Source organism: Arvicola amphibius, chromosome 6 (genome assembly GCF_903992535.2).
Source record: "Arvicola amphibius chromosome 6, mArvAmp1.2, whole genome shotgun sequence".
Lineage (NCBI taxonomy): Eukaryota > Metazoa > Chordata > Mammalia > Rodentia > Cricetidae > Arvicola > Arvicola amphibius.
In genome coordinates this window covers 152,680,567-152,695,311 of record NC_052052.2, presented here as the reverse complement: position 1 = coordinate 152,695,311, position 14,745 = coordinate 152,680,567, and the positions used below count along the sequence as shown (strand labels likewise).

Here is a 14,745-nt window from a genome sequence, read left to right as displayed (position 1 = left end):
TTGTAGAAGAAGCCTGCACTCATTTAAGATGGTCAAGTCAAGCTCGCATTTGATGGGGAATTGATATTCATATTCTCTCTTTCTCCTTCCGTCCCTGCCTCCCTCCCTCCACCTGTCTCTCCCAACACGTGTGTGTGTGTATGTGTGTGTGTGTGTGTGTGTGTTTGTGTGCGCATGCTCGTGCGTGCATGCATGCAAATATGAATGCCTGTACTAGTAAAATAAATGTGTGGTAAAATAAATGTGACTTGAAGCCAGGGCTGCCCTGGATGCAAATCCTCCTCCACCACTTACAAATGTCAGCATTTTCTGCCTTTGTTTTCTAATCCTTAAAAGACTGGCAGGCTGCTAATGTGGGATTCCCCTCTGTATGCTGTGGATATCACTGGTTGATAAGGGAACTGCTTTGGGCCTATAGCAGAGCTACAGGGGAACAGAGCTAGGTTGGGAAAACTGGGCTAAATGCTGGGAGAAAGAAGGGCCAAGTCAAGGGAGAAGCCATGGAGCCTCTGCCAGAGACAGACACACTAAAACTTTGCTGATAGCCATGACCTCGTGGTGATGCACAAATTAATGGAGGTGGTTTAAATTAAAATGTAAGAGTTAGCCAATAAGAAGCTAGAGCTAATGGGGCAAGCAGTGATTTAAATAATATGGTTTTTGTGTGGTTATTTCGGGGCTGAGCAGCCAAGAACCAACAAGCGGCCTTTGCCACTACAGGCTGCTGTCATGGATACGAGTCAGGCAGCAGGCCAAGTCCTCAGTGTGATGGACGGATTAGTGTTGGGTCCAATAAGCTAGCAAATGATGGTAAGAGGACCCACTGGCTGGCTAGCAGAAGGCTATGGAAATGATGGTCAGTGAGAGGCTGGCTAGAGGGTGGCATGTGCTCACTCATGCCTGGCTGTGCCCTAAAATAGCTATAAGGCAGCATCAATGGACCTCAAAGTCCGGGGCCCAGCACTGTTTCCTTGTGTAGCAGGCCCCAGACCTTAGCATGACTGACTCTATGATAGAAGTATCATTCAGGCCATGAAACTCAGCAGCACATAGACAGCACCACCTGCTAAAATGAGAACAAAGACCTCATCCATCAAAGTCCATAGCTCTTGGAAAGTCTCTAAACGTACTAGCCTTGCTTTTTGGCTTCTGCCATTCCATTTTTGGCTGTCTGTTCTTGTTAACTGAAGTGTGCCAACCCAGGATGCTGGGGAATATTAGTTTAAGGTGTGTTGCTTTTGTTTATGCTGCATTTGCTTAACTCGGTGAACTGTGATTCTTTGCTCGTCTAAAACACCTGATGGTCTAACAAACCAATAATGAGTCAGGAGCAAGAACAGGCGGGGCTAGCAGGCAGAGTATAAATAGAAGGAGAAATCTGGAAGAGAAGGAGGAGCCAGCAGTCAGCCACCCAGCAACACAGCAAGTCATGGAGAAAGAAGTAAAGAAAGGTATACAGAAATGAGAAAGATAAAAGCCCAGAGGCAAAAGGCAGTTGGGATAATTTAAGAAAAGTTGGCATGAAACAAGTCAAGCTAAGGCCGGGCACTCCAAAGTAATAATAAGCCTCTGTGTGTAACTCATTTGGAAGCTGGGTGGTGGGCCCCTCAATAAGAGTTAAGAGAGTAAACAAACAAACAAACAAAAGAAAAACACCAGGATGTGGTTTTTGTACTTAAGAGTGCATCCTGAGAAAGGCTCGGCTACACTGCTGGGATCCCAAACACCCAGTGCCATCACCAGCCTGCTAATAAAGACTTTCTACTGGCTTAAACCCATGTTCAATCAGTCTTCTCTGGTGGGTCCCCCACAACACGTTCAGGCTCAGGGGTTATGCTGGCTGGCTGTGGTTTGCTCTCTCTGTAGCGTCTCTGCGCACAGCAGCAGAGCCTTGGTCTCTAGCCCAGCCAGTCCTCCCACGGACCACCTGAGGCCCTCCCGTATGCTCATCTTCTCTGTTGCGACTCATGGTCAGAAAGGCCTTCCAACACCGAGACAGCAATTCTCCATGTCCTTCCGTGATGGAACCAGGGACACTCAGGAAAGCCAACCATGACCACAACACTGAGTCACCTGGGTATGATTCCCTGATCCCAGCTCTGATTTGGTCTCACACATGGTGTAAACAGGAAGTACACGTTGTAAACAGGAAGTGGCCTTTTGTCCTGGGAGCTAACTCTCAAGTCCCCAGACATTCCCATCTTTCTCCTATGAACATCCAGCCCCGTGGCTGTTTAGTTCAATGTGAAGAGTAATGGGCACGAATTTTAACTCATCCCAGAATTCTACATGGTCAAGCAGAGGCAACACTTGCCTGAGAAACATGCTTGAGCAAACTCTGACATAAGCATTTCCACCTGTGTGGAGGAAGTAAGGCGAGGGGGAAGAAGGCCACCTTTGAGTTCTTTAGAACAAGAGCAGACACTGTGGCCTTTGACAGGCCCCAGACATCATCATACGTTCTTTCTCCAAACTGGGACCATGCTACCAGTGTTATCCTGGGAAATTTGCCTTAGACCAAATAGGTGTCATTGTCTGGCTGTGTAAACGTTGGCTGGGTGGCCCCTCTCTAGCTAACGCTGGCCTGAGCCAGGGGTCAAGGCTTCCCCAGATCGGTTTCTATAGGGTGGCTTCCAGGAGTTACTGATTGAAAGGTCACATCCAGATAAGGATCTGCTAGTTTGGCAGTACAGATGTCACAAAACCCCTGGTCCAACTGCCAACTAGCCCTGTCAATAAACCATTTTTATTATCATCTCTTCCAAGTAAGCGTTAGGAAATTTCCTTCACATTCTCCTAAGTTTGCAACATAAGCAATCTAACTTTTATTGGTTTATTATTACTCATCTGTGGCTATTAAACCGATATAATAGCCAGCGAAATATGAAACCGATGATCGTAGACGTGAAAACAACCATCAGGATGCTGGCGCAGCTCTGCACTAACCCAAACTCATAGTGTTCAAACCTGTCAACTTGGCAGTGCTATAACAAAATACCTGTGGTAATCATCTTCTGAAGAGAAAAGGTTTCTTTTGGCTCACAGTTCGAAGGGGGTGTTCTTCCAGTGATCAAGCAGAGCACCATGGTTACATAAGACGATTTCACGCAAGCATAGAATGTACAATGAGCATACCTGCCCCACGTCCTGCTGCTCACCCTCTCTCTCCTCCTAGTCCCATTGTTCCCCACTCAGCCTGCTTTCTTGCCATGTGTACATACATGATTTTGCACACCTCTATAAAATAGGAGTATATGTGTACATATGGTTGTGTGCACCTCTATAAAATATGAGATCCACAAATGAGAGGAAAGACGCAATATTTTTTTCTGAAACTAACTTAATTTGCTTAATAGATTAATTTGCTTAATATCCAGCTAAGTCAGCTGTACTGTAAACAACGTAACTCTACTCTTCATGGCTGAAACAAGTCTACTGTGTGTACAACCGCATTTTCTTAGTGCCTTCTGCTGTTGACAGCTGGGCTGCTGCTAGAGCTTAGCTCATGGTGCTGCGTCAACCCTGATGTGTAGGTGTCTCTGTGGGGTGCCCATGTGGAGTGACACAGGCAGCGGGATTTTAGTTCATGAGGAACCTCCACATGACTTCCACAGTGGGTAGCCTGATCTATACTCCTTCCGAAAGTTCCTCCCTATCCCTACATCTTCTCCAGCATTTGTTAGCTACTTCTTTTTTGTTTGATTTTCTTGATTTGATTTTTCAAGATAGGTTTTTCTCTGTGTAGCCCAGGCTGTCCTGGAACTTGCTTTGTAGACCAGGTTAACCTCAAATTCAGAGCTCTACCTGCTTCTGCCTCCCAAGTGCTGGGATTAAAGGAGTGTGCCACTACTACCCAGCTGTGACTTTTTAATGATTGCCATTCTGACTGGAGATGGGATTTCAGGGTAGTTTAATTGGTGTTTCTCTGGTGATCAGTGAGGCTGATATTTGTTCATGCGTTTATTGGCCTTGACATGCGTCTACTAGGGCATTTATGGATTGGGTTGTTTGACTTGTTATGCAGTTCTATGAGCTCTTTGTAGAATCTGGGTATTCACCCTCTGTTATCTATCTAGCCATCAAGAGACTCCCTTTCTGGGGGCTGTCTCTTCATTCCGTTGTTTACTTTGCTGTGCTGAAGCCTTTTAATTTCACAAGCCCCCACCTGATGACTGTTACTCTGATTTCTTGAAAGGTTGCGGACAGGCCAGGGAGAAGACTCAGCGGGCCAAGGCGCTGGCTGCTGAGCCTGACGGCCTGAGATGGATCTTCTAGGATCCACAGGATGGAAGGAGAGAACCAACTCTCTCAAGTCATCCTGTGATGGGCACATACATGCGTGGCGTGTGGCTCCTCCTGTCCTGCTTGACTTTATTCTTTCATTTATTTATTTGTATTCTATTCAGTTCATTTGGTATTTTATTTGTATCCTCTGATTTATTAAACATTCTTACAATCCTTCCTTTGAATTATTTATCTGGGCTTTAATACAATGCTTTCTCACTGAGAGCCATTGTTACCTTGATATTCATGCTTCTTATATATTCTGTTCAGACTTACACCTTTGTGCATATTGTGCTGACTGGATTTTATCAGCTGTATTATTTCTGTTGCTTTATCTGCAGTGTCCAAAGTGGGCTAGATTATGGCAGGGTTGAGTGTACAACTTAGCAGTTAAACTCTCAATCTATATGCGGCGCAAGGCACAGGTATGGTCCCCTATAGCACACCCAGAACATGAACTACAGAAACAACCATAGCAGTTGGCTAGGAAGACCACTACGTCAATGTCATACTAGCCAGTTGAAAGTAACCATCCCTTTGACTTCAATAAGTAGCAAGGAATAAAAGAACAAGGGTATTAATTGCTGAGATCAGGAGGAGAAGGAAGTAGACTGGCTAGCAGCAGTACATCTACTGAGGAAAATGTTGGGATGGAAAAGCAGCCAAGAAGGGGAAGCTGGGATAGTTTTAGGGACCTTTGGAGCTCAAAGATTTTTGGAGCTATGGAAGGCTAGAAATAAAAATTGAAAGCGCAAGGAACTAAAGAGGAGAGATAGGAATGAACGACAATACACGGAAGAGAACAGTAGATTGTGGGCATTGGGTCAGGTGGAAAAACACAGGGCAATCGTAAAACCTAACCAAGCAATATTCAAACTCAGATAAGATGAGTGTGATACAATTCTGTAAGAGTGAAGATTATAAATTAACAAAGGTTAAAAGTAACCAAAAATAAAAACACAGCATATAAAAGTCCATTAGGTGAAAAATACCACATCAGTCAGTATTTCTCCCTTAGCCAGGTGGGTTTTGAATTCTTTCCCTGCTGTGATGTTTCCTGGGGCAAACTGCTAATTGGAGGAAGTTCAACTTGCGATTACAGTTCCAAGCTTTACAAGCAGATGTGTGGAGTATGTGTTGCCTGGGAACAGTCACACACACGCTTCCTTTCAGAGCGAGTTTCCGGGGCACTGTGCTGAGTGTGTAGCTCTCAGTCTGGAGAGTTGGCGCTCTCTCTCCCTCCCACTCCTCTCTCATTCTGCAGCAGCACAGGTGCCCCCTTGCTCGGCCACCTCAGCCTCAAGCACACCCTTGGGGTCCAAGGCTTCAGAGTCAGGACTGATGCCCTAGGTTTTCTACCCACAATGCATCTGGCCCTTAATCCCACCACATAAGCAGCCCTTCTCCACATAAGCAGGCTGCACAATTTTATTTTACGAACTAGTTCAGGGCGGGCAGCATGCACTGAAAGCCTAACCCTAAATACTTCTGAACACAAGTCCTAAAGTTCGAGGCGTCATCTTGCCTCCCTTAGTGATCGGGTTCAAACTCTACATTGATTAGACCTCTATCTAATCTAGGATCTATAGTGAAGCTGTCATTTGACCCCATGATGTCCTTTACAGCATTTTTCAGGAAGGAATCTAGTCTTTCCATCTATGACATTTCTACGGCCTTTAGCAGTTTTTTATGACACCGACTTGCCAGAGGAAAACTGCCGGTCTCTTCTTGTTGTAGAACATTCTCGTTCAGGGAGTGTCTGAGGTACCCTTGTTCTTACACTGAAGTGGTCTGTTCCTCTTGTTTCTTCCCTGTTTGTCTTGCCTCCTTTTCCTGAGCCCCCAGTCTTTGCCTCCTACTTGTTTTTAATCAGTTTTTAAATTTACATTTAATAAAAAACATAGCACTGAAGTGTATAGTTGGTAAGCTCTGCCGACTGCATGCACCTCTATAACCACACCCACATAAAAATCATTTCCTATACAGTCAGCAAATGGCTGTGATCTCCACAGTTGCAATGCTATCCTGATACTCAAGGTCAAAGAACACCACCATACAATCAGGGCAATCAGGAGAACAAACCACCTCTGGGGCACTGGCTGTTTGGGGTATACCTCGCAAGTTCAGCGGCACGCACAATTCATGTTGGTGCCACAAAGAATGTCATCAGCTGCAGATATTACAATTCTAGGCCCACATAAAAATCTGTCACAGTCCCAACAGTAAAGGCCTCAAAGGATGAAGACTTTGTACTGTACTTGTCAACTCAGCAGCTATGGTAGGAACAAGAGTAAGCTATGCCTGTCAATAGACAGCTGCTGAGTAGGTTCTGGAATTTTCTTCCAGAAGACCACAGGAGTCCCCATCAGGACACCATGCAGAACCATATGTTCTATGCCTGGGCCCAGAGGGTGTGATCTGGACTCTCAGCCACTGGCTTCAGGAAGGCCCTGGGTGAGAGTCCTTTGTAACTCCAGCAGGGGCTAACGTGGTTGTGAAGCCTAAATGGGAATGATTCTTTATACACTGACTTGGGAGTAACCAGAGAGTGGTTCCTGCAAATGCGTGTACTTGAATTTCCTAGACTTGCTTGTCATTTGCCCAGGGAGGCTACGGAAAGTTAGAGGATGGAACAGGGCCCAGCTCACTAAGCTACTGATGCCCCACCAATACCCTGAGCCTTCCAGCGTCCGTCCTGGGGTAGGAGTTGGGGCATATATGTGTGGAAGGACTGACAGTTAACAATAATTTCTTCTAAAGTGAAGTGTTTTAATTTCTCCAACTATAATTTTATTGTATAATGAGGATATACATAAATCAGCTTTTGATCATTTCTTACTGTGAATGCTTTGCCACCGAGACCACTGCCACTAAGGCCACCGGCCTCCCTAAAACAAAGGCGTGTTACCTTCGCTCTGGATCTCAGAAGGCCTGTGTTCCCTTAGTGCCAATTCAAGTGCTTTACGCCAAGACGGGAATGGGTGCTGCCTTGAGACTCACTTCGCCTTGGGCTGGAGTGTCCCATCCCTTGTGTGGATCTATAGGCCCCCCTGCCTCATCAGCTTAGTCCCATCGTGACTCTGTGACAGAAGACTGTGGCTGGTTCTATGGCTAACTGGTTCTAACTGGTTCTGGATGTGTTGGCGTCCTGTCAGCTGGCCTCACCTCTGACAAGTGTCTCCCTCTGTAGGATGCTTTTTTGGGGGTTGGGGGCAGGGAGTAGAGGTCTGGCTTTGATACTTCCATTTTCTGAGTATGTTGTCTAATCCTTTGTGCTGGTGAGATTTTTACTTCATTGTTAGTGTTTGTTTGCCAGATTGACACAGGTTGAGGACGTCTGGGAAGAGGATTACCGATTGAGAAAATGACTCCGTCAGACTGCCCTGTAGGCAAGCCCGCAGGACATTTTCTTGATTGAAGATCGATGTGGCGAGAGCCTAACCCACCGTGAGTGGTGTCATACCTGGGCAGGTAAGGCTGTAAGTTGTCTAAAAAAAGCCAAGCTGAGCAAAGCCATGGAAAGTGTGCTGGATGATCTCACTAGAGTCATCTGTTAGGAGGAAACCTTAATTGAGAAAATGCTTCCATAAGATCTATCTATAAGGCATTTTCTTAATTGTTGATGGGGGAAGGCCCAACCCATTATGGATAAGGGCCATCTGGGCAGGTGGTCCTGGGTTCTAAGGAAGCAGGCTGAGCAAGTCATGGGAAACAAGCCAGTAAGCAGCTCCCTTCCGTGACCTCTGCAGCAGCTCCTGCCTCCAGGTTCCAGCCTCTTGAGTTCCTCTTCTGGCTCCCACCAATGATGGACTATGATCTCTAAGTGTGAGCCAAATAAACCCTTTCCTCCCCAACTTGCTCTGGTCACGCTGTTTCATCACAGCCGCAGAGACCCTAACTAAGATGGAGAGCGAGCTGGTAAGCAGTGTTCTTCCACGGTCCTTCATTTCCTACACACGGGTCCCCACTCTGAGGTCCCTACCCTTCAGGATGGACTGCGTGATATGAGATGAAATAAGCTTCTTCTCTCGAGCTGCTTTTTATCAGTGTCTTATCACAGCAACAGAAAGTGAACACTCTGGAAAACACTTCCTCATGATAGGACTCTGGCACCGTGGCCTGTCTCCAAACAGTTTCTGGGTCCCTGAGCAGGACCTCCACAGGCTCACACGCTTGACATTCAACCAAGACTGACTCCCTAAATCATGTTCTCATCCACAGGTCGAAGGGAACAGGCACCCAACAGCATGGTGGCATTCTCCGGGACAGACAAACCGGCTATGCCCACCTTGGGTTGGGTTTGGGCATGAGCAGGCTGGCAGGCCTCTCAGATCACATGCCCAGGAAGTTCTCAGCTGGGATGTTATTTGCTGGCTATTATTTCCCAAGAGTCCATTAGTTTCCCCAGGACTTGGTGGCTCCAAAAGAGTCAGGTGCTTCCATAGAAAGAACTCGGCATTATAAGTAGGCCAGGATGTGTGTTCCAGTTCAGTTACTGTTCAGTACTGTACAACAATGTACAAGGGCCTGAACCTCATGGGCCTTTGTTCCTCATCTATTAAGTGGGGCAGAGGTGAACAGTCAGTTAACTTCCTTGGCTTTGTGATTTAGACAATGATATAAACACACTGTGAACTGTGTGTTGTGAGAACGGACTTGGCTCAAGGGAAACAGTTTCCATTCCTGTGTGTGCTGCCCTACTCGGATAGGATATACCTGTCAACCTTGTCACCTGTAGTCAAACCTGTGGGAGATCTGGGAACAAGAATGTTCAAGACTGAAATCAAGTCCAGAAATCAGAATAGCCCTTGTCTTGTCCATTGAGTAAAAACAAAAACCAACACCATGGTGTTCCTCCAAGGCATGTAACTTTAACAAAGGTCTATTGTGTTTAGTGCGTGGCTATATGCATAGTCTCTCTACAAACATCCTCCTTCCACTTTAGGCTCCCAGAGCCCCAGCCAGAGCCCCAGCCCTCACTTCCTTTTGGCACCTCAGAGCCTCCTGGAGAAGCATAGCCAGGGTACAGAGTCCTGGAACTTCTCCCAGGTTTTGTCTCTTGTGTTCCCAGGGGGGAGTCCTGACTTTCCACATAGTTCCCTTAAATGGGAAATGAATTGAGCGATCATCAGTAATTTCTGCACTTAGGGAATCTTAGAATACCTGTTGTTCCTCCCAACATGCCTGGAGAAGTATGCGGTGTGCAAATGTGGTATGTGTGTATATGAGACATGCATATGTGGTATGCATGTGTGTGTGGTGGTTTGTGCTAGAGTAGTATGGTGTGTGAGGTGTGCATGTGTGGTGTGTGCATATGTGAAGTGTGCATGTATGGTATGCATGTGTGTGTGGTTTGTGCAAGAGTAGTAGTGTATTGTGTGAAGTGTGCATGTGTGGTATACATGTGAGTGTGAGGTATGTACGTGTGGTATGTGTATGTGAAGTGTGTATATATGTTATGCATGTGTGTGGTGGTGGTGGTACACATCTGTATGGCAGCAATCCAGCCATGCTGTGAAAGAGAAACTGGTGCACCCAGGACCACAGGAACACCGGTCACATCCTTCCCAACTGGGGACCTCTGAGGACCCGGTGAAGCAAGAAAACAGGTCTCTTCCCACCCTGGTTGTCATACAGACCTTGGTCCTAAAAGTTTTGTGTTCTAAAATACCCAGACTGCCTAGAGCGGTCCCCAACCTTCCTAATGCTGCAGCCCTTTAATCAGTTCCTCACACCATAAAATTATTTCATTGATACTTCACAACTCTAATTTTGCTACTGTTATGAATCATAAATATCTGACATGTGAGCCCCACAGGAGCCGATCAACCCTCAGCTGCCTTTCTTTCCCACTCACTAATTCCACACAACTCAACCCCTATGGGCAAGTTCAAAAGCAGGGCCATCTCCTCCAGCCCCAGCTTCATCTGTCCCCTGCTCCAGGAAGAGTGTCTTCCTGATAATTGCACCAATCCAGCACTCCCTCGGTGTCCTTCAGCCCACCCTCGCAAATCTGTGTTTCCTCCTCCCCCTTTCCCTTCTGTGCTCCATCTCTTCCCTGAAATATTAACACACCCACGACCACCTTGACCAGCACACTAACCCTAACCCTAACCTGTGTCTCAGGATTCTGCTCTTACATGACATGGAGTAGCACAGCTGAGCTATTCACCTGTGTCACCATGAACAGCTGGGGGGGAACAAACTGAGTCACACAACCCAAGCTCCTGCACCCAATACCATCCGTTCAGTGGTCACTTCCAAGCTTCCTGTGCTCCTCCAGCCTGACGCTGCCAGCTGCTCTCACACACACCTCCTACAACACAACCCAGCCAAGATGACCCTGTTGGCACTGGAACCCACCATCGACGACCACTGCACGCCAGTCACTGTCCTCACCCTCTGCTCGCCGATGCCCTCATGGCCTATCACCCAGCTTTAAAACCCTGGGCCAATTCTGATGTATTTCTCTCCTCATACCAGGCCCGTTGGCTCTGCACCATCAATACATCTGATCTGTCACTCCTTTTGGTTCCCAAGTCTGTGGCTCTGGGCTAGGGCAGCGATCACCACCTCGACCTACCCATCCTACCATTCCTATTGCCACATGCACCTCCCAGTGGCCAGATCTACCTTCCTATGACACAGCTCTGGTGGGCTCATGCTAGGGTTCAGGTTGTTTTACTGTGGGCTAGACTCTTACCCACCCTCTGCCAAGAAATCCAAGCTCTTCCCAACTCAGTCTTTATCACCCCAAGTCCCTGTTCTCCCAGATTCCTTGCTTTGCAGTCATATACCAACTACTGCCCACCACTGACCACTGCTCTATATTCCTCCCTCAGAAAGATAAACACCTCCACTCCGGAATTTATCTTTGAATCCTACTTAGCACCCAGAGAGCTCATCAGGGCTGCTGCCTCTCCAGTGCCTTCCTGATCCACAAAGCCAGAGGCCAGGGTTCCAGAGAGGGCCCTTGACACATGTCTGTGTGACTTCCCCAAGACATTCCTCAGGCAGGGGACTGTGAATCCCACATCTCTGCTTTACCCACTTAGTGGCTCAGAAGGGCTCAGGAAAGGATTGTGAAGGATGGTCGGGTCCCAGAGCAAATGTCAATGGGTGGGACATAGCACACTTTCCTCCAACTGAGCCTGGAGAGGACTGGGATCGTGGCCAATGCTGAGGCCCCTCAGGCCCGCCAACCTCCTTCTGCTGCATATGAACCTCGGGAGCTGCACTCCAGTGTTTCGGTGGATGTACGACCCAAAAGCGTCCAGGTAGATGAGAGCACCACTGGCCACTGGCCATCTGTCGCTAGGATACAACAGGATGGGGGACAAAAGGAAAACTGCTGGCCTCAGCATCTAGCTCCCACTTCCAGTCAAGCCCAATAGGGTACCCAGGTCGGTCGGCTCCTTCACGCCAGTCATAATGTTGAAGGGGAAGCATATTTCTTCCCTGTTAGGGGCACATCTGAAAGAACCCAAGCCATCCCTACACGCTTACCGATGGGCGGGAACCCCCAGGAGACGAGTTCCGGTGAGCCGGAATAGTTTGAAGGTGGGTTAAATAGCCCTGGGTGCTGCCTGGAAGGGAATTCCCTTTCAACTTCAGCAGCTGCTGATGCAAATGACAACACCCTTCGGCACAGAAGTTTCACAATGTGTCCAAGAATCTCAAAAATGACCACACCCTTGCGCCCACATGTGAACCAAAGAGCCCACACACTTTGGGAAATAACCCTAATGAAGGCAATTCTTTCTAAACAAGTTGGCCAATGACTTTACTGTTTTCAGGAGAAGACAAAGTGCAAACAGGATAAATGGCCACCAGCGGGGATAGTTCTAAGTAGTAGAGTTACCAGCCACACAGGGGACAAGGACACTGTGCTAATAGCTGCATGGACTTCCATTCTGTCCTCGCTGTGCACCAAGTGAGTCATCCTAACTTTCTCAGGTACTGGCAGCCTAACTCCAGAAGTGGAATTCTTACCATAGTATACTGGCCCTGTCTGTGTGCATACGTGAGTTTGTGCATGTGTGTGCATGCATGTGTACATGTGCACATGTGAGTGTTTGAGGGAAGAGTGCACATCTATTTTGAGAACCGCACCTATTTTAAATAAATGCATATGCTATTTGAATGACAGAGAAACTGTGTCTGCTTTCGTGGGGAGAACCAGAAGATATAAAACTGTGTCTGCTCTGGGTGAATTCTCTTAAAATCCTTAGGCTAAGTAAGAGTAGCAAAGGCCAACACCTTGGTGAGCCAGCAGTGTGTGTCTCCTGGGGGGTGGTCCAGGGTGGCAGGGCAGGTTGGGTGTTCTGGTCAGTTTTCAGCCATGAGACACCACCCATATACATTCAGGAGGAAGTCACTGGCTCTCCCCGAAAGATGAGCTGGGCCGTCTCACTATGACGTCCAAATCTGTCACATTTCCTAAAGTAGAGAACACGGTCATCTGGCAATTAGCTTCAAATGCCAGGCCGCCTCTCACATCACACGATCACTGCCCTGGAAGTAAGCTGGCAAATCTGAATTAAAACCACAAACCAAGGGAGATCTCCCCAGTGGTGCCCACACGTCCTGTGAATGCTCAGCAAAACCAGCGTTCACGAGGGCCGGACCTGCAGCCGAGACTGCAATCCTACAGTCCTCTCTGGCCCTGCACAAGTCAGGCCACGGGGTGGTCTCTCCGCATGTCCTTGGAACTGAAGTACCTGGCATTATCCAACTGCAATATTTAAAGTACAACTTTCTGTCTTGTCCTCAAATAATCAGATGTTCCAAACGCGTCAGGCCACAGGATAGCAGCCATGTGGGAACAGTCATGGCTGACCCCTGGGAAGGACACCGTGCAGGTCGCCACAGCCCCTGCTGCTCCTGCTGCATTCAGATACTGGCGCTGCCCCATCTGCCTGGGTTGTAGTATTTCAAGAGCAGAGGGTGACATGCAGTGATATATGCCTCGAGTTCGCGTTTTAATCAAGAGGAAAATAGGGAAGGAAGGCCGCGTCTCAACAAGATGGGAAAGGGAGCACTTCCTAGGCCCTCTGGTCCCTGTGTTACCGAGGGAGGATTTCCTGGGCCCTCTGCTCCCCGTGTTACTGAGGGAGGACTTCCTAGGGCCTCTGGTCCCCGTGTTACAGAGGGAAGACTTAGTAGGACCTCTGCTCACTGGTGTTACCTCCTCTAAATTGCCTGATATTGCTCTTTCTAGCCTGAGAGTTCACAAGAAGCAAATTAATGAAAACCACATCCTTCCTCATTTTCTAGAGAGTCCTATCTGGTGACGCTCTGCCTCCCACAACCCTTCATCAGAGTTCCTCTGACATTTGTGGTCAGCAGAGGCCTTGTCCCAAGCAGCCATGATGAGGTGAAAAGGGGAATGGCCAAGCGCACAGCCTGATTTACGCGACTGAGCCCCTTTCAGAGTCCAGGAACTGGGAACTGGGCCATCTTGAGCGATATTTTGGAGACATACCCCTAGCCCAGCTCTCTCCTGAAATCTGAAACTTTGTATGTGAAAAATTTGTTCAAAGTCTTAGGTGGCCAGAAGTTACAATATCACTATAACCTTAGCTTCTATAAGCCAGAAGCGCATCCATGGGCTCAGAGTGAGACCTGTGCTATTATCTCGCTAAACCTCCAGCTAGGATAGGACCCCAGGCTATGAGGCCTGTCTGCTTCCCATTGGCAGGTGCCCAGAGATCAGGACATTGTGAAGATCAGACAAGCAGGAATCCTGCCATGGAATCGAATGTATCACAGGGCTCTGTGCTATGTGGCCCCTATGGCTGTGACCCATTGAGCCCAACTCAGTGGACTCGTGGGCATTGCTGAGGTGGCTCCTCCCTCCACTCGCTCAGGTAAGCTGTCTTTGTCTTCTCTGTCATCTGAGACCTGAACATAGGCTCTGAGGACTAGAGCTGTGTCAGCTCTCCAGACACTTACAGAGGCCTCTTTGAGCTCCCCGAGGGCTTGTCTCCTGCATGCTCAGAAGGACAGACAGACACGTATTCCTCTTCTGTTGCTGTCTCGAGGGGTTTATGACAGCGGGTTCCCCCAGGACCCCAGAAGAACTGCCACATGAGGCCAGAACCAGGTGCTCACACAGTTGTGGTCAGGGAAGGCCATAGCCGGGTGCTCACACAGTCCCCCTGTGATGCCTCTCCTGGGGCTGGGAACTCATGGTCTCTGTGTTTCCACTAGTCAAAGGGATCACCTAAGAAGTAGTATGCTAGAAAGATCTGAACTTCTGAGATGGGTGGATCCTGACCCAGACAGGCCGTACCTCAGGCTCTCACACTCCAGGTGAAGCAGGCCTGAGTGTCCCGCTCCAATATTTTCAAGCCCTCCTTATCCCCTGTTCTCAACTCTACTCCCAGTCCCCCAGATCTAGCCTGGCTGAGAGTCTGTATTCTACCCATAGGACATCCAGTTTCTGTCTAGCTCTTAGAC

At 48.0% G+C, this 14,745-nt stretch overlaps 1 protein-coding gene across 1 annotated transcript in view; it reads right to left on the bottom strand.

The window, feature by feature from the left end:
* Slc25a48 (solute carrier family 25 member 48) overlaps positions 1 to 14,745 on the bottom strand; it is a 39,780-nt gene that overhangs the window by 13,181 nt on the left and 11,854 nt on the right. The window lies entirely within an intron of this gene.